The sequence below is a fragment of the Pseudophryne corroboree genome, chromosome 4, assembly GCF_028390025.1.
Source record: "Pseudophryne corroboree isolate aPseCor3 chromosome 4, aPseCor3.hap2, whole genome shotgun sequence".
Taxonomy (NCBI): domain Eukaryota; kingdom Metazoa; phylum Chordata; class Amphibia; order Anura; family Myobatrachidae; genus Pseudophryne; species Pseudophryne corroboree.
The window spans coordinates 284,435,423-284,455,462 of NC_086447.1; positions in this window are offsets into that span (position 1 = coordinate 284,435,423).

Below are 20,040 nucleotides of genomic sequence, written 5' to 3' on the forward strand. Positions count from 1 at the left end.
CTGACAGTGTGCAGGATCTGCGCTGGCAGGGAGCTAAAGTATCGCCGCTGTGTGGTGCTTTTGCACCCTTGCATGGGGGGGCAGGTCCAGATATGTGGGATGGACTAGCCCTGTGCTGGGCATCCCCCCGCCTGTCTGAGAAACTGATCGATTAGGCCCATTGAGTACGTCGTCTCTGCATACTCATTTATACACACATATACACATTCAGATGGAGCCACCTCAGCTGAGCATGGCTCCATCACAGGAGTGCACTCCCGGTGTGACTAGGTGATCCACCTGCCTAGTCGCGCTGGGAGTGCACAGAGATACTCCCTTTCTGAGTGTCTGCATCCAGGCATGCACATCTGCCCGGAAACGCTCTCTATTCAAGTGACTGGCCGGACGGAGACATTCTCGGTGCTAGGCACGCATCACAGACGGAGCCACAACTAGCGTGGCTCCATCTGTACAAATAGATAGATAGATAGATAGATAGATAGATAGATAGATAGATAAATATGTTGTAAACTGTACAGATTGGTAATTTAAATTATTAACTTTATTCCTAAAATTCTAAAATAGTGTTGGGAGAAAATAATTCCTCTAGAGCAGGGGTTCTCAAACTCGGTCCTCAGGACCCCACACAGTGCATGTTTTGCAGGTAACCCAGCAAGTGCACAGGTGTATTAATTACTCTCAGACACATTTTAAAAGGTCCACATGTGGAGTTCATTATTTCACTTGTGATTCTGTGAGGAGAACTGCAAAACATGCACTGTGTGGGGTCCTGAGGACCGAGTTTGAGAACCTGTGCTCTAGAGCATAGGTTCTCAAACTCGGTCCTCAGGACCCCACACAGTGCATGTTTTGCAGGTAACCCAGCAGGTGCACAGGTGAATTCATTACTCACTGACATATTTAAAAAGGTCCACAGCTGGAACTAATTATTTAACTTGTGATTCTGTGAGGAGACCTGCAAAACATGCACTGTGTGGGGTCCTGAGGACCGAGTTTGAGAACCTGTGCTCTAGAGTGTTCCTCACTTGTGAAATATAATACAATTATTATTATTATTTATTTATTTTATTTTTATAAAAACATAAATGTTTATTATTTTTTTACAGTTAGGTGTATTAAAAAAATATTACAGTATATTAATAATTATCTGTAGGCTTGAACCTCCACTACAGGTCCACATTTAATTTCAATTTGCTTATACCAACATTTCAACAATGTTGACCTCTCAACTTGTTGAAATATTGATTTTGACATTCATACTATAGCCCATTTTATAATGTACATATATATATATATATATATATATATATATATACAGGTTGAGTATCCCATATCCAAATATTCCGAAATACGGAATATTCCGAAATACGGACTTTTTTGAGTGAGACTGAGATAGTGAAATCTTTGTTTTTTTGATGACTCAATGTACACAAACTTTGTTTAATACACAAAGTTATTAAAAATATTGTATTAAATGACTTTCAGGCTGTGTGTTTAAGGTGTATATGAAACATAAATGAATTGTGTGAATGTACACACACTTTGTTTAATGCACAAAGTTATAAAAAATACTGGCTAAAATGACCTTCAGGCTGTGTGTGTAAGGCGTATATGAAACATAAATGCATTCTGTGCTTAGATTTAGGCCCCATCACCATGATATCTCATTATGCCATGGAATTATTCCAAAATACGGAAAAATCCGATATCCAAAATACCTCTTGTCCCAAGCATTTTGGATAAGGGATACTCAACCTGTATATATAAAGTTTCGAGTGTCTGCACTCTCCTACGAAGTTTTTAAGAATATCGGGGTGCTCTACTAAGGACAAATTGTCCAAAATACAAATTTTTTTTTGTTAGAATAAAGATTCCATATAGGCACTCACCAATAAAAGCAGGCTGTTTTAATAAAGTTCGTTTAAAGTGCAAGAAAAAACATTGTCGACGTTTCAATCCCTTAGGACATAGCAGCACAATGAACCATCCATCAAGCAGCCAGAGGAGTGAATGACACCCATCACCACAAGCAGACCTTTATACCCCATTCAATTATCAATCCAGTCACAACAGCATTATGGGCATTACTGTCAATCAAACCTGTTAATATACCTTTTTGCACTGGTCATGGAACGCACTGACATCACCGGAAATGCTGTGTCATAACCAGGAAGAAACTTATGTACCAAACAGTGCTATTAAACAGCGCTTTGTCACTAATGGATGTCCCGGCAGTAACAACTGGATATGGGCCACACTCCATATAACGTGTAGTGACAAATATCAGGGATCCTAGAGCGAAAACCTTTATGCCAGGTACACCAGGAACCAACAAGCGTTCCAATGCCGGTGGAACGCACTGACATCACCAGAAATGCCCGGGACTGTGTGTATAGAGAAAGGTTTTTTTACTCTGCAAAGGATATATAACAGTAATGACTATTAATACAATAATGCTGCTGGACTCGAAGACACATCATACAGTGTAACAACATATAATGTAATTTACATTTATATAACTATAAGTCCATAACAAAAAATTACCGAAGAAGTTATGTAGGTCTGCCCCTAAACACCCAAAAGTGATGTATAATAAAATAAAAATAAAAAAATAAAGCAAAAAATACAGAAAAAATTTATATGAAGACAAATACCTATCTAAACATAAATATATAAATATGTATATGCATGTATGAATAAAAAAACCATGCATATTCAAAAAAGTAATTAATAAAAAATTAATTGATAAAGAAATCAGTATAAGGGTTATCAAAAAAATAAAAAATAAAAAAAATATATTTATCAATGCAAAAAATATTATAAGGGTTGGCTTCATTCAGTCCCCTTGGTACCAGAGTTTCCAACTCAAATATCCAACGAGATTCACTTCTTCAGAGGGCGGTTAATCGGTCACTACCGCGTTTAAATTTAGGAATGTGATCCACCAACATTCAACGTAAGCTGGCAACAGAATGCCCTGCTTTCTGAAAATGCATAGCGACAGGTTTGTCCGATGACCCTGTCTCCAAAGCAGCCCTAATTGTGGAGCGATGAGTCGCCATGTGATCACGAAAACATCTTTTCGTCATACCGATGTAATAAAGTCCACAAGGACAGATCAAGACATAGATTACAAAGTCCATCCTGCAATGCAATCTGTGTCTAATAGGCAACTTCTTCCCACTGTGTGGGTGTTTAATATATGACCCAATAAGCATAGACCTGCAAGTGGTGCAGTCAGCACGCCGAAAACTGCCATTTCTTCCCCTTGGCAACCAACCGTTGCATTGTGTCTGGGGTGTAAGCATAGGTCTCATTAGCAGATCTTTTAAATTCATTCCTCGTCTGTAAGCAAATACAGGCTGTGCTGTACCTATGGCTGCCAATGCTGGATCATTGGATAATATTGACCAATGTTTAGTCAGTGTTCTATGAGCTTGATTGGCTGCTACATCATAAGTGCTGGTAAAAATCAAGCGAGAAGGATCTACGTGATCTACACATGTCTGATCATCATGAGGAAAATGTAGCCTTGCTTTGGTGAGACACCTTTTAGAAGTTGTGGGAGTATATCCCCGTTGCTCAAATCGAAGGGCCATCTCTTCTAATTGAACATCAGCATTTGATGGAATAGAATTGTTCCTCAGTATTCTCAAAAACTGAGAAATTGGTAGGCTTTCCTTTAATTTAGATGAATGATGACTCCTTAAATGTAGGAGGGTGTTTCTATCAGTGTCTTTTCTATATAGGGTGGTTCCCAATCCATCTCCCTTACGAAAAATGGTAACATCCAAAAAATTAATCTGTGTATCGTGTACATGACTGGTAAACCTAATGGGAGAATCTAAATGATTCAAACTATCAACCATGGTCAAGAATTGAGACTCTGTACCCGACCAAATCATAAACAGATCATCAGTGAATCTTTTATAAAATAAAATATTATCACCAATAACAGGAAGAATGTGTGTCTCCTCATAACCTGCCATATATAAATTGGCGTAAGCCAGGGCTAAATTTGACCCCATAGTGGTCCGTTTATTTGCATATAAAAGTGATCATCATATTGAAAATGATTTTTCATAAGCACCAATTTTGTTAGTTCCAAAATGAATTTAATTGTAGGTGAGCAATGTTTATTATTCAAAAGGGCTTTTTTGATTGCCTCAATCCCTCCGACATGTGGTATAACAGTATAGAGAGATGAAACATCTAGTGTAATCAACACTAATTTGTCAGGAAGAAAATGAAGCAATTTCAAACTAGCCAAAAGATCATTTGTTGTCCTTTAAAATAACTAAGTAACTTAAGCACAAGAGGTTGAAGAAAAATATCAACAAATTTAGCCAAAGGATGCATAACTGATTTACGGGCAGAAATAATTGGGCGTCACGGAGGGTCAATCAAGCATTTATGTACTTTAGGTAGGGTGTATAGTAGTGGATATACAGGATAATCCACCCTAAGACACCCCACCATATCATTATCAATCCAACCACCGATGACTGCCATATCCAGGACACTATCAACAGACGCTTTAATGGTATACATAGGATTATGATCAAGTCTGGTATAAGTATCAACATCTGCCAACTGTCATAAAATCTCATTGTTATATGATGTACAATCTTGAAATACAATTGAACCACCCTTATCTGCTTGTCGGATAATGATTTTATCATTGTGGATCAAATCTTTCAGTGCCTGTCTCTGGTTTTTACTTAAGTTGTCATAATTACGTTTATGGCCTACATGAGCCATGTCCTGGTCAGTGAGATGTAAAAAAGTTTTAATACTGGCATTTGAACTCTGAGGATCAAAAATACTGGGAGCTCTAAACAATTGATCAGGGTGTGAACTATCCCTGTTCCCAAAAAATTCTCTTAACCTCAGTTTCCTGCCAAGTTTATAATGATCAACTGACCAGGTAAATTTATCATGTAGAAAGGTGGGGACAAAAGAAAAACCCAGAGAAAGGACTTCTAGTTCAGATGCCGTTAATTTATATTCAGAAAGATTGAAAACTGTTTCTAATAACGACTGCCTCGACCTCTCCTTCTTTTTGTACCCCCCTCTCCTCGTTGGGTATCTGCACCTCTTCCTCGTCGTACAGACTCTCTGGTCACTCTGCCTAAAAAAGAACTGCTTGGGGGTCTGGAATCAATAGAGTGTCCCACCATAGAACCACTACTTTCACCCTCAGAATAGGATTGTGAAGAAGAAGAAGAGTCAAAAGGACTTTGATTGCGATAATTAGACTGGCGATACTGACGCCTGTTTCTATTGGTAGAAGAATCACCCTTAATCCATTTGTATACCTGATGATTCAAATAATCATAATTAACAGTATTCAGTTTTTTACATTTGAATGCTATTAAATCACATTGAAAAACACCAATCTGTTCAGACAATTTATCACACCAGTTATCAGTTTTGTCAACCATCAAAATAGGTAAAGATTCGCTATTGAAAGCTGTTATTTCTTGCCAAATTTTGGCCAATTCAGTTCCTACCTCTTCAATAACCAGCAAAATTAAATCAAAGGAACACTTGTTTAAAACACTGCACCATTTGGTACAAAAATAAATATTATTACGTCCAATCGTCGGATCGTTGGACACCCTGAAGCCCCTAGGGATCTTCTTATTTCTATAATAAACGGACAAAAATGTCCGTGTAGAGTCAATTCGACTTCACATTTTTTCAACTACAAAACCTTATAGAAAAGCTCCCTGATGGTTTCATCAGGTAATTTTGAGAATTCAGATTGGTCAAACAACACTTTATCAGCGTCATCATCTGTTAATGACACAATATTAGATTCAATGCTGTTAAATACAACTTCATCAAATTCCAGGCCAGCATCAGAGGACATAGTAAACAATGTTAGTCTAAATCAGGGGTTCTCAAACTCGGTCCTCAGGACCCCACACAGTGCATGTTTTGCAGATAACCCAGCAAGTTCACAGGTGTATTAATTAATCACTGACACATTTTAAAAGGTCCACAGGTGGAGCTAATTATTTCACTTGCGATTCTGTGAGGAGACCTGCAAAACATGCACTGTGTGGGGTCCTGAGGACCGAGTTCGAGAACCTGTGGTCTAAATCACTCAAAGGTCAAGAATAGAGTCTCAAAACAAGAACCACAGCTGAGGCAAAAATTGATGACACCTGACACCTAAAACAAACAAAAACATAACTGTTAAAAAGTCCATAAACTTATAAACTATAATCCATAGCTCCTAACGATCATTAGATGTTTGGTATGATCAAAAGGCCATCAAACCAATTCCTCCAGAAGAGATCAGATGCGTGTTAAAATCCAGGCAATAAAAGAACAAAATATTTATGATTTTAATAAACGTGGTGCTAGACAAAAAAGAGCAAAAATATCTCCATAAATGCTCTAAAAGTATAAAGTTTTGAGTGTCTGCACTCTCCAATGAAGTTTTTATGAACATCGTGGTGCTCTACTAAAGACAAAAAGTCCAAAATACTATTTTTTTTTTGTTAGAATAAAGATTCCATATAGGCACTCACCAATAAAAGCAGGCTGTTTTAATAAAGTTCTTTTAAAGTGCAAGAAAAAACATGGTCAACGTTTCAATCCCTTAGGATCTTCATCAGGACATAGCAGCACAATGAACCATTCACCAAGCAGCCAGAGGAGTGAAGAACACCCATCACCACAAGCAGACCTTTATACCCCATTTAATTATCAATCCAGTCACAACACCATTATGGGCATTAATGTCAATCAAACCTGTAAATATACCTTATTGCTCACAATATACACACTAAAACATGCTTTGTGTGTGTGTGTCAGTGGTGGAACTATGGGGTCACCTCGCAATAAAAAGGCCTGCAGTCAGCCATTTGGTCACAGTTGGTCTATAACAAAAGAGGAGGCAGTCTGTCCAGAGGAGAGGAGGAGGACCCCTCTCCTCCACTTTGGTGATGGTTTCTGCAGAACCATGTCCACCCAGTACTTCTCTCTTATACTTCTACCCTCTATTCTACTCCCTCTTGTTCAGAAGACTAGGACCACATCCTCCTTCCCCTCTACTTTGCCATCCTCTATTCTATTCTGCTTCCTCTTGTTCAGAGGACTAGGTCTCTTACCTTCTTCCCCTCTACCCTGCCACTCTATGCTATGTTCCACCCATTAAGAGAATCAGGTTCACCTTCTTATTACCTTCTAGCTTGCCACCTTTCTTCCCCTCTACCCTGCTGCCCACATTCTACTGTCTGGAGCTACAGTATGTTGGGCAGAGAAGCTTGTAAGTTCATGTGTAGGGAGGCACTGGGATGTTGTAATGTTGTTGTGAACAATGTAGTGTAGTGATGTAGTGCAGCATATAGAGAGATGTAGTGAAGCACACACAGGGGGCTATACTGTAATGATGTAGTTCATCATATAAAGGGGAATGTACTGTAGTTATGTAGTGCAGCACATAAGGGGTGTGTAAAGGGGGGATGCAGTGTAGTGATGTAGTTCAGTGCATAGGGAGGATATACAGTAGTTTAGGGATGTAGTGCAACCTGTAGAGGAGATGAATGATTAGTGCAGTTATAGGGGGGATATAGTGCAGCAATGTAGGAGCATAGGAGGATGTAGTGCAGTTATGTAGTGCAGCAATGGCATGTAGTGTAGTGATGTAGTGCAGCATATAGAGGGATAAAAAGGCACTGATGTAGTGCATCATATAGCGGGGAGCTAGTGGAGTCATATGATGTAACATAGTACAGCCTATAGTAGGGATTGGGAACCTTCGGCCTCCAACTGTTGCTGAACTACATATCTCAGCATGCCCTGCAACAGTTTTGGCATGGCCAAATAGCAAAACTGCAGCAAGGCATGCTGGTATGTGTAGTTCAACAACAGCTTGGGGGCCAAAGGTTCCCCATCCCTAGCCTATAGGAAGGATGTAGTGCAATAATGTTGTGTAGTCAGAATGCGGGTAACATACTTCTGTGTAGGGGGCATGTCAGGCGGACACTGAGGGTATTTGGGGCACACAAGGGGGCATGTGGTGGAAACACTGCTGTGGAGGTGGCACAATCAGATGTACTTATAAATGTACTAACTGCCTTTTTTTTTTTTTTTAGATGAGGGGGCCCACCATTTGTTAGTTCCACCACTGGTGTTTGTGCAAATTTGTGTGCTATGCTCTTAATGTCAGGGCCATAACTAGGTGTATGCGGAGGTAGCACCACACATAGCACTGCAGGGTAGGGGACACTGTTGGTGGCACTTGTCAATTATCTGTTTTAATTACTTTCATTTGCAGCATCCCCCCTTTTTGAAGACCAGCATCTCCTGACTGAAGCTGTCTCCTACCCTGACCTCTTCTGTTGCTAATAACTATGCAACATTCAAGGGGGTATATTTACTATTATTCGTATTTCTTCTGATATCACATTTATAGTTTGTAACTTTGTTGATATTCTGGTTGGTTATTGGGTGCTTTGGGGAAAGTACAATAGCAGGGACTTGCATTTTGAACACTGAATGGACTTTATCCTTGCAGTTATGAGTGAAAGAAACTGTGAGTGCAAAGCTGGTAGCTTATGGGGAATAATACTGGTCCTGCTGGTGGTATAATATGAGGAGCAATATGTGACTGAAAAGTGTTAGAAATGTGGGACCTTAAATGTGCTCCACAATTATATTATTTTGGCTAATTATTAGCTATAATCTGCTTGGAAAATGTGAAGTGTTTGGACTTTTAGTGTACCTCCTTCCCGGGTCCAATGGTGCTGGTCTCCATAGTAGGGTGCTGAGCTCAGGCTGCCAGGCACCTGACTTTGTGAGTACTGTCCCTGTGGGCTACTTCAGTGTGCTGTAGACACAGTTGCCTGGATCTCTGGCATTTTTTACTAGTGACCACATGACCTCTGGTTATCAACACACTCCTGATGACCACATTCCAGTCTTCCTTATGGTGACCAACTCAGCTTCTCAGTCTGATGCTACATTTTCTGACTGTCGACAGCCAGTACACTCGGAACCAGTCAGAGGGCGGCAACCTGCATGTTGGGCTCAGCAGAATCCAAACTCCCTTGTGGGGTACCTGTTGAAGACAACCAATATGATAGATTCTACACCTCTGTTCTGGGTATATGCCATACTTTATTTCCTGAGAGTGCCCATAATCCCAGTGAGACTCATGACAATTAGTTATTGGTGCTGTATTATATTGCATTGGTGCTGATAGGAATGTAACTCTGGGCATGGACACAATATGGCCCTAATTTAATATACAGACTATGGTAAAATAATAAAAACATGTAGATACTGATAAAAAAAATGCAATTATGGTGTCCACATATACAATGTTGGCAACTGTGAATGAACAAAGTCTGACAGTGAAGCGATTAAGCATGCCATCATTCTACCAGTGAAAAAAAATAAAAATTGACAGCAATAAGTCAATGCAGCTATAAAACTATCTCAATATAGAAAACATCTCTATACAAAGGAATAGGTTTAATGAATCAAAAACTAAAGAATGCAATATCCTAAAATAAATTATTTCTTCTACAAATCAATTCTTATTTAAGATGCATCAAAAAGGAGAAAAAAAGAGTATAAGTTGGATGCAACCACCCTAACCATTGATATGAGTTTGTCAATCCTATAAATTTTCAGAAAACAAACTTAACTAAAATAAAATGCAGCAGACTTAAATGACTGAGATAAAAGAGTCAGCTTTATTTTTGCAAATTTAAAACAAGGTATAGTGGCAAATAAAAAAATAAAAAACAGGCTGATATGGGAACCAACTGCATGTCCATCACCAACAACTCAGTGCCTAGTCTACTGTAGATGGTAGGCCAACTAAAAGCACATAACCAACAACTCAAGGTATCCAAGGTATCCAAACTCCCATCAATTACACAAAGTCCCATCTGGACCAGTGATGCAACTGTGTTATAACTGGAGGATCTTCTTATTGTGGGATCCACATCTTTTAAAGGTCTTCTGGCAGTGACCCATGTACACCTAAGGTTGAGACTCGTAGAACTCACCAGCTGGTCTTGTCACTTATAATAGCCACTTTTCCCATAAGGTGGAACATGCCTACCGATACTGGGATGCCTCCAGGTCATACATCACTGGTGGTAGTACGAGCGCAACCCTGAGTGACCTGGATCAATGCCGGTGGATAGGAGCACTGGAAAAAAAAACTACTGAACAGAGCAGAGAAGAACAGGGCTAAGCAAAGGCAAACAATGGAGATAAGGCTGGAATGAAAGTGCGAGGAAAGGGGAAGGAACCAGACTGAGAGTAGAAATGAGCTGGGGAGATAACAAAAGGAACCCCTAACCAGGGAGCTGCCTCTAGACAGGGAGGAGCAATAACTTTTACTTAACACTAGTGCATAAGTGTACAAAAAAAATCAAAGCTAGAGCATAGAGCAGTATTTCCCAACCTCGGTCCTCAAGGCACACTAACAGTCATGGTTTTAGTGATATCCAGGCTTGAACACAGGTGACTTAATTAGTACCTCAGTTATTTTGATTTAACCATCTGTGCTGAAGCCTGGATATCACTAAAACCTGCACTGATGGTGTGCCTTTAGGACCGCGGTTGGGAATGCCTGACATAGAGTAAGATACAGAGTACTGCTCAACAGATTACAGTGCTGAATAACAGCTGGACACAGGAACACAATCTAGAGATGTGTACTGACTAACAGCAGAAGAAGTCCAGAGACAGATTCCCAACAACAAGGGCTCCCGCTGCGACCAGTGGCTATGACCAGCACTAAATGAAAGGCAGAACCCAGCTATAAAGGAAGCAGGAGCCAATAGCATGTTGAGCCCAGTCAAACCTTTTATAAGTAAACATCTTATGCCCTGCTGCACATTCTCCAGGTCCCTATCTACCTGGCAACTCCGACCACTAGACTGGCTCGGTGTCTTGTTGTCATGGAGATGGCGGCTGAGGAGTGGAAATTCAGAAGTGTCTGGTAGCTTAGCAACAGCTGGATGCTAGCATGGAGCTGCAGCAACTGTGACAGTACCCTCTGCCTTGAGGATGGATCAATGAGCCAAATTCAGAACTGATCGCAGCAGCAAATTTGTTAGTTAATGGGCAAAAACATGTGCATTGCAGGGGCAGATATAATATTTGCTGAGGGAGTTAGATTTGGGTGGGGTGTGTTCAAACTGAAATCTAAATTGCAGTTAAAAATAAAGCTGCCAGTATTTACCCTGCCAGAAACAATATAACCCACCCAAATCTAACTCTCTCTGCAAATGTCATATCTGCTCCACCTGCACTGCACATGGATTTGTCCATTAGCTAACAAATTTACTGCTGCAATCAGGTCTGAATTAGGCCCAGTGATCCTTTAGATCCTGGCTTCCAAGGGAATACTCTGAAGAAAGCCTTCTTCAACCTGGGAGCATGTAGATTCCTGTCCAACACCTAGAACCTCTACTCTGGTCCATACCCCTACCAATGGACTAGAAAGTTCAGATGCCCATGGACCTACTTAGAGTCCAAAATCTTCTCCTCCACAAACTCTACTTGATCTTGAACCTACACTTCAAGTGGTCTGAGAACATGACCTTCCCCAAAACTAGAAGAGCGGAAGAATAGTTTGAGGAGGGAACAGTGAAAAAGTTGTCAATTCTTAAAGGTCTGGGCAATCAGAGATGGAAGGACACCAGGGTCACCTGACTAATAATATGAAAAAGGTCCAATAAATTGCGGACCTAATTTTTGTGATGCCTGTCGCAGTTTGATGTTTCGAGTTGACAAGACCACGTCTCCAGTCTTGAAAGAAAATGTTATTTTGTGTTTATCAAACTGTTTTTTTGACCTCAAGTAAGCTAATTTTAACACTTGATTTGTACTCCTCCAAATACTCTTCAACCTACTCACCAACCTGGAAGAAGACGAGCCATCATAAGCATTGGCCTTAGGATGATGACTAAAAACACAAAAGAAAGGTGAAACTTTGGATGCAGAATGGCAAGAGTTATTGTAAGCAAACTGAGCCATGGGCAGTACTCTGGACCAATTGTCCTGGTATTTGGAAACAAAACAACGCGAGTATTGCTCCAGGGACTGGTTGACAAATTTAGTCTGTTCATTAGACTGAGGGTGAAATCCAGGAAAGAGACTGATATGTATACACAAACTTGAACAGAAAGCTCTCAAAAACTTTGCAATGAACTGAGATCCTCTATTAGACACGATATGCAGAGGTAACCCATGAAGTCTAAACATATGCTGAATGAATAACTCAGCAAGTTCTTTTGCAGAAGGTAATTTCCGTAGAGCCACAAAATGAGTCATTTCACTAAATCGATCCACAATAACACAGATGACAGTATTTTGTGAAGAGAGGGGAAGGGATCAGTATGAGTTACAGATGATCGAGATTCCAGCCGTTGGTATACCGAAAGTAGCATCATAATTATCAGTATGCCGGTAGCAGGAGTCCCCTTGTGGGCTCACTGTGCTCAACATACTGTAGGCTTGTGGCTGGCTGCACTCACCACAGGTTCTATTCCCACTCTATTGTATTCCCAGGTTTTATTCCCAGTTGTAGACACCCAAGAGTGCGAATAGCCCTTGTTAGCTGGGATTCCAGCTGTCAGCATTGTCAGATGTCAGGATCCCGATGTCAGTATTGTGACCATGGGAACCCGACTGCCGGCAAGTTTACTACATACCGAGAGGAAGATTCACAATAAAATCCATGGAGACATGAGACCATGGCTTACACGGAATAGATAACAGAAGAATTTGGCCCATGAAAACTCTCCAAGAAGTCTTATTCCAGGCACATACTTCACAAGAGAGCACAAATTGTCAGACATCTTAAATCATAGAAGGCGTGTTAACTGCTCCAATGTCTTATCAAGTCCAGAGTGACCAGATGTATGAGCCAAATGAAATTATCATAAAACAGCTTTACAATGGGAATGAACAGGCGACCAGATGGAGTCTCTGAAGGGGCTTCACTTTGCATGGAAAAAACCATAGAGGCCAAATCCTGTGTTAACCCTGCAAGAATAGAAGTGGGCACAATTGTTGATTCTACGCCCCTGGAATCTTGAAGCAGCTGGAAACTGTCAGACAAAGCACCTGCCTTAACATTCTTTGTTCCTGGTCTGAAAGTGATTATGAAAGTGAACCTGGTGAAAAACAAAGCCTACTGAGCTTGCCAAGGGTTAAGTCTCTTAGTTGCTTCAATATAAGCCAGTTTTTTGTGGTCGGTAAACACTGTTATTACATGCTGTGCTCTATCCAACCAATTGCACCAATCCTCAAAGGCCCACTTAATTGCCAACAACTCTTCGCTCTCCACATCATAGTTTCTCTCAGCTGAGGAGCATTTTCGGGAGAAGGCACATGAGTGGACTTTGTGATATTCTGGATCTTTCTATGAAAGCACTGCTCCTACGCCAAATTCTGAAGAATCCAACTCCACCAGAAAACGCAGATTCGGTTTTGGGTGGCGAAGAACTGGTGCCATAGTGAATGCTTTCTTAAGCCTTTCAAAGGCAAACACTGCCTGGGGAGGACAATGCTGAACATCTGCTCCCTTCTTAATGAGCTCCATGATGGGAGCCACAATAGTAGAGACAGAGCGACTGAATCACCTATAATAATTAGATAATCCAAGAAAGCATAGGACAACTTAAATGTTAGCGGGCCAGGTCCAATTCAGAACTGCTCGGACCTTCTTTGTGTTGATAGAAAACCCCTTAGGATAAATAATATAACCTAGGAAGGACACCTCGTCCACTTCAAAGTCACATTTCTCAAATTTAGCATACAACATCACAGTACCTCACATGAGACTTATCTACAAATTAAGAGAACTTGGGCTAGGGAGCACAATATGCACTTGGGTCAGAAATTAGTTGGATAAAAGGGAGCAGCGAGTGGTGGTAAATGTAACTATTTTGAATTGGTCTGAAGTACTAAGGGGGTCATTCTGACCTGATCGCAGCTGTATTAAATTTAGCACAGCTACGATCACTTACACTGACATGCGGGAGGGATGCCTAGCACAGGGCTAGTCCGCCCCACATGTCAGCCCCCGCACAAGTACAAAAGCATTGTACAGTGTAGTAACTCCCAGCCAGCACAACTCCTGCAGCTGGCCAGGAGTTACTCATTGCTGCTTTGGGTCGCAGCGGCTGCATGTGACGTCAAGCAGCTGCTGCGGCCCGCCCCCGACACAGTCTGGCCATGCCTGCATTGGCCAGACTGCACCCATAAAACGGCAGCTAAATGCCACCATGCTGCTCCTGCCACTCAGTGATCACTTCTGCCTGTCAATCAGGCAGAGGCGATCGCTAGGCAATGACGGCATTCGACCATCTGACATGCGCCTGTGCATGCACAGTTCTGACCCGATCGCACTGTCGCTAACAGCTGCAGCATGTGATCAGGTCGGAATGACCCCCTAAGTTGTGTGCCACAAGGGTCTGTACTTAGACTACTATTGTTCAACATTTTCATAAATGATCTAGTAGTAGGTCTAGAGAGCACAGTGTAAATTTTTGCAGACGATATCAAACTGTGTAAGGTTATAAATTTCGAGGGGGATGCAGAGTCTCTTCAGAATGACTGTTTTAAACTGGAAATATGGGTGGCAAATTGGAGAATGAGGTTCAATAAAGACAAATGTAAGGTAATGCATTTTGGTAGCAAGATCAAAAAAATAATACATACATACTAAATTAGAAACATAGAATTTGTCGGCAGATAAGAACCACTTGGCCCATCTAGTCTGCCCCCTTTCTTTTTTTTTTTATATTATTTTTATCTCTAACCTTATTTGATCCTTATTTCTTTGTAAGGATATCCTTATGTCTATCCCATGCATGTTTAAATTGCTCTACTGTCGTAGCCTCTACCACCTCTGATGGGAGGCTATTCCACTTGTCCACTACCCTTTCTGTGAAATAATTTTTCCGCAAATTTCCCCTGAACCTCCCCCCTCCAGTCTCAGTGCATGTCCTCGTGTCCTATTGCTTCTCTTCATTTGGAGAATGTTTCCCTCCTGGACTTTGTTAAAACCCTTGATATATTTGAAAGTTTCTATCATGTCCCCCCTTTCCCTTCTCTGCTCCAAACTATACATATTGAGATTTCTTAGTCTTTCTGGGTATGTTTTGTGATGTAGGCCATGCACCATTAAAGTTGCCCTCCTTTGTACAGTTTCTAATGTATTAATATCCTTTTGAAGATATGGCCTCCAGAACTGAATACAGTATTCTAGATGAGGCCGTACCAATGACCTATACAGTGGCATTATTACTTCTTTCTTTCTTTCTGCTGCTGATTCCTCTCCCAATGCAGCCAAGCATCTGACTAGCCTTCCTCATTGTCTTGTTACATTGCTTACCTGCCTTTAAGTCATCTGAAATAGTGACTCCTAGATCCCTTTCCTCCTCAGTAGTTTCCAGTATAGTGCCATTAATACTGTATTTAGCTTTAGGATTTTTAAAACCCAAGTGCATGATTTTGCATTTTTTGGCATTAAACTGTAATTGCCAGACTCTTGACCATTCCTCTAATCTACCTAGATCCTCAATCATTTGTTTTACCCCACCTGGTGTGTCTACCCTGTTGCATACCTTTGTGTCATCTGCAAAAAGGCATACTTTCCCTTTAATGCCATTTGCAATGTCACCAATAAAGATATTAAAAAGCACTGGTCCAAGTACAGATCCCTGGGGTACTCCACTGGTAACATTTCCCTCCTGTGAATGCACTCCATTTACCACAACTCTCTGTTTTCTATCCTTCAACCAAGATCTTATCCATTCAATAATCCTAATATCCAATCCCAAACTTTCAAGTTTATTTAGCAGTCTGCGATGTGGAACTGTGTCAAAAGCCTTACTAAAGTCTAGATAAGCTATATACATGGCTCCACCTTTATCCATCACTTTAGTCACACAATCAAAAAAGTCAATAAGATTTGTTTGACATGATCTCCCCCCAGTGAATCCATGCTGTTTGCGATCCAGTAAATTGCTGGATTTGAGATAATCTACAACTCTTTCAATTTCCCTACTACTGATGTAAATTGGGAAAAACTGGGTAATTCTGTACTGGAAAAAGATTTAGGTGTTCACATAGATAACAAACTGAGCTGTAGTTCCCAAAGTAGGAATGCAGTATTTAAGGCAAACAAGATATTAGCATACATAAAGTGGAGAATTAATGCAAGGAATGAGAGTGTTATACTCCCATTATATAAATCACTAGTGAGTCCACATCCCAAATACTGTGCACAATTATTGGCAACATACTACAAAAAGGATATCCTGGAACTAGAAAAGGTACAGAGATGGGTACAAAATTAATTAAGGGGATGGAGACGCTAGAGTACGAGGAAAGGCTTGCTAGGCTAGGCATGTTTACACTGGAAAAAAAGGAGATTAAGAGGGGACATGATAAAAATTTACAAATATATAAGGGGTCAATACAAAGAGCTAGCGGGGGAATTGTTTTTTGTAAGATCATCACAAAGGACACGTGGACACCCGCTTAGGTTAGAGGAGAGGAGATTTTGCACACAGAGACAGAAAGGTTTCTTTACAGAAAGAACAATACATCATTTGGAATTCTTGCCTGAGAGATTAGTAATGGTGGACTTGGTCATTACTTTTAAGAATGGGCTAGATAAATACCTAATGGATAAGGATATACAGGGTTATGATGGGTAAATCATGCACTATAGTATTAAAATAAAATAATAAAAAAATAAAAGGAATTGACATAACGGCTAAACATTCACCACAGTTAAGTTAGTCTCAAAAATATTACAGTGTATGAGATCACTAACAGGTTGAACTCGATGAACAAATTGTCTTTTTTCAACCTTAGAAACTATGGGGGTCATTCCGAGTTGATCGCTAGCTAATTTCGTTCGCTGCGCAGCGATCAGGCAAAAAAATCAGCACTTCTGCACATGCATATGCAGCGCAATACTAACGCACGTCATACTATTACAACGAACAATGTAGGTTCTGTCGAAGTCGAAAATATTACAGTACACACATCACATACAAACTACACACAGATGGCCTCCGTGCGCATACTTTTTCTGCCGTGCGTGCACATATTCGCAAGTTGCGTATGACCATTCCCGCGGTCCCTGCGTATTAGCGCGGGGTATGAGTAATTACGGTAGTATTTGTAATCGCACGGGAAAGCCATCAAAAGCCATATTCAATATTTTACCCATATAATGCATAAATCACACACTGATTTTTCCTTCTAGTAGCTAGTTACAGTTCACACATAAATTATCCTCCTAGAAACTCTAGCACAATGTACCAGACTGCCTTGTTTACGCAAAGCTTTGAAATCCTATGAAGAAGGCAAATACATTTGGTTAACCCCATTGTTCTAGAGTTGTCCAGTATCTGTCGAAGACAATAAATAATGGATTGTCATTGTCTTATCTGAAGACAGGACAAACAAAAAAACAATATCCAGGAACCTAGTTTAACTGGAGAGAACTCAATTAGCAATAACTGACAAATTACATACCAGACATTTAGATATCTAAGGTATTAACATTCATGGTCTGAACTCTTGGAAATGTGTGTGTGTATATATGGGATCCGGTCTGAAGATCGACAGTGTCTAGGTCGACAATGTTTAGGTCGACCACTATAGGTCGTCAGTCACTAGGTCGACATGGATGGAAGGTCGACAGGGTTTCTATGTCGACATGTGCTAGGTCGACAGGTCTAAAGGTCGACATGAGTTTTTCACATTTTTTTGTGGATTTTTTCATACTTAACGATCCACGTGGACTACGATTGGAACGGTAAAGTGTGCCGAGCGAAGCGGTAGCGGAGCGAAGGGACCATGCCCGAAGCATGGTGAGCGAAGCAAGCCATGCGAGGGGACGCGGTGCACTAATTTGGGATCCCGGTCACTCTACGAAGAAAACGACATAAAAAAAAAATTCCTCATGTCGACCTTTAGACCTGTCGACCTAGCACATGTCGACCTAGAAACCCTGTCGACCTTCCATCCATGTCGACCTAGTGACTGTCGACCTATAGTGGTCGACCTAAACATTGTCGACCTAGATACTGTCGATAAAACGAACCACACCCATATATATATATATATATATATATATATTGTAAACGTCTGTTTACTTACAGGACTAAAAGCAACACTTTAAAAAGACCTTTAATACACTATAAATGGAGCCGCTGCGGCCGCTGAAATCAATCAGCCTACGTACTTTTTACACCATTAGCGTACAGAGCCCCATACAGTGTATGTACTTTGCGTACAAATGCCGCGCTGGCCGTACAAAGTACACGCAGTGCGTACACACCCAAAGATACACCGTGAGCACTTAGCAGCTGCACTTGTGACTGAAATACAGTTATAACCTCAGCAGGGAAAGGAGACATGACACCAGATTGTACTTTTAATGCCAGGTTCCGACACACCAACATATAATTAGTGAAAGGACGTTACAATAACAATACAATACAATAGAATAATGACTACAGTCAATGGTACATACGTGTTTGATTTCGCCTGCGCTTCCCAGTCTGGTCCTCAGTCATCAAGGTAGATGACCTTCAGAGTCTGTGTCTGACCGGACATGCAACTGGATCTTTTATACAATAGTCAAAAACCTAACACAATGGATACTGTAATCTCTTTGTCCAGTACAGGAGAGGTCATAGGTCGGTTTGAATCGGTGGGCGATGTCTGTTCCAGGTGCACTTGCAGGTGGTCTCCTCTGGGTTCCCGCCGCATACCAAATGTACATTAAATACAGTTAATATTTATATTCTGATCCTGCGTATAACTATTCGCAGGAGCGTGTGATCTTCTGCAAACCAACACCGGAATATTTCCCTTAATATACCCTACAGCTGGATACCAAACACCACCTTATAACCTAGTTCTGTCCCCTTCTATCCTGTAAAGGTGAATCCCTTTGTTCTGATACCATTTTAGCTGTTGTAACTTACTGATGTGATGCAGGGAGACTATGTGTACATTGTGCACTATTTGGATTAAATATGTAATGTGTTTTTATGGCTTTTCCATGCGATCACAAACTCTACCGTAATTACCCATACCACACGCTAATACATAGGGCTGCGGGAGCGACCATGCGCAAATTGCAAATATGTGCACGCACGGCAGAATAAGTACGCGCACGGAGGCCATCTGTGTGTAGTTTGTACGTGACGTGTGTACTGCAATATTTTTCGACTTCGACAATATGTTCCCAAGCAAATTATAATAATAGGAATATGTATGTGTATGTATATATATATATATGTATATAGAGATAGATATATATAGATATATTTTTTGGAAAGTGAAGAAAAGGGCGCCTACTAGTGTCTAATAAGATTGTGTAAAAAACAACTGGTGTGATTGAGAATAGGACGCTACTTATCTGGCATAAACAGACTTTTGCTTCAGTCATAAGACCAGTATGGGTACATGAAACAAAAAGAACAAGATAACATAGCGCGTACTGTTTTTACGCAATTTTCAATCTACAGATCAAGTGAGCCAATTATGTGTTTATAAAAACTTTCCGGGTAAAAGCAAATCCCACAATTTAAAATCCACAGCCAGGGATTTTTTAATAGTTTTTCACAATATTTAATAAAACACATAAAACATAGAAAGTAGAAGTAATGCGAGCGTACAAGATAAAAATGAATGACAAGCTTATCTGTCTATATCAGGAATGGGATACATCAGGTTTTTCCATAAACATCCAAGATATATAGTAAAAATTCAAACGTACAAAAAGTAAATATTAAAACAGTTTATCTGCCCATAGGGGAAGTACAGGTGCATCAGTCCCAACGCGTTTCGTCCTTAATTAGACTTCATCATGGGGATAAGGTCAGTGAGCAGAGATGCTCCATTTATACCTAAGGAGATGGTGTGAGCCCAGCACATGGCCAGGTAATTGGTGACATCACTTCCTGTTGGGTGATATCAGTTTTTGCTGGTGAGAAACATTCTATTTCTAATTTAAGG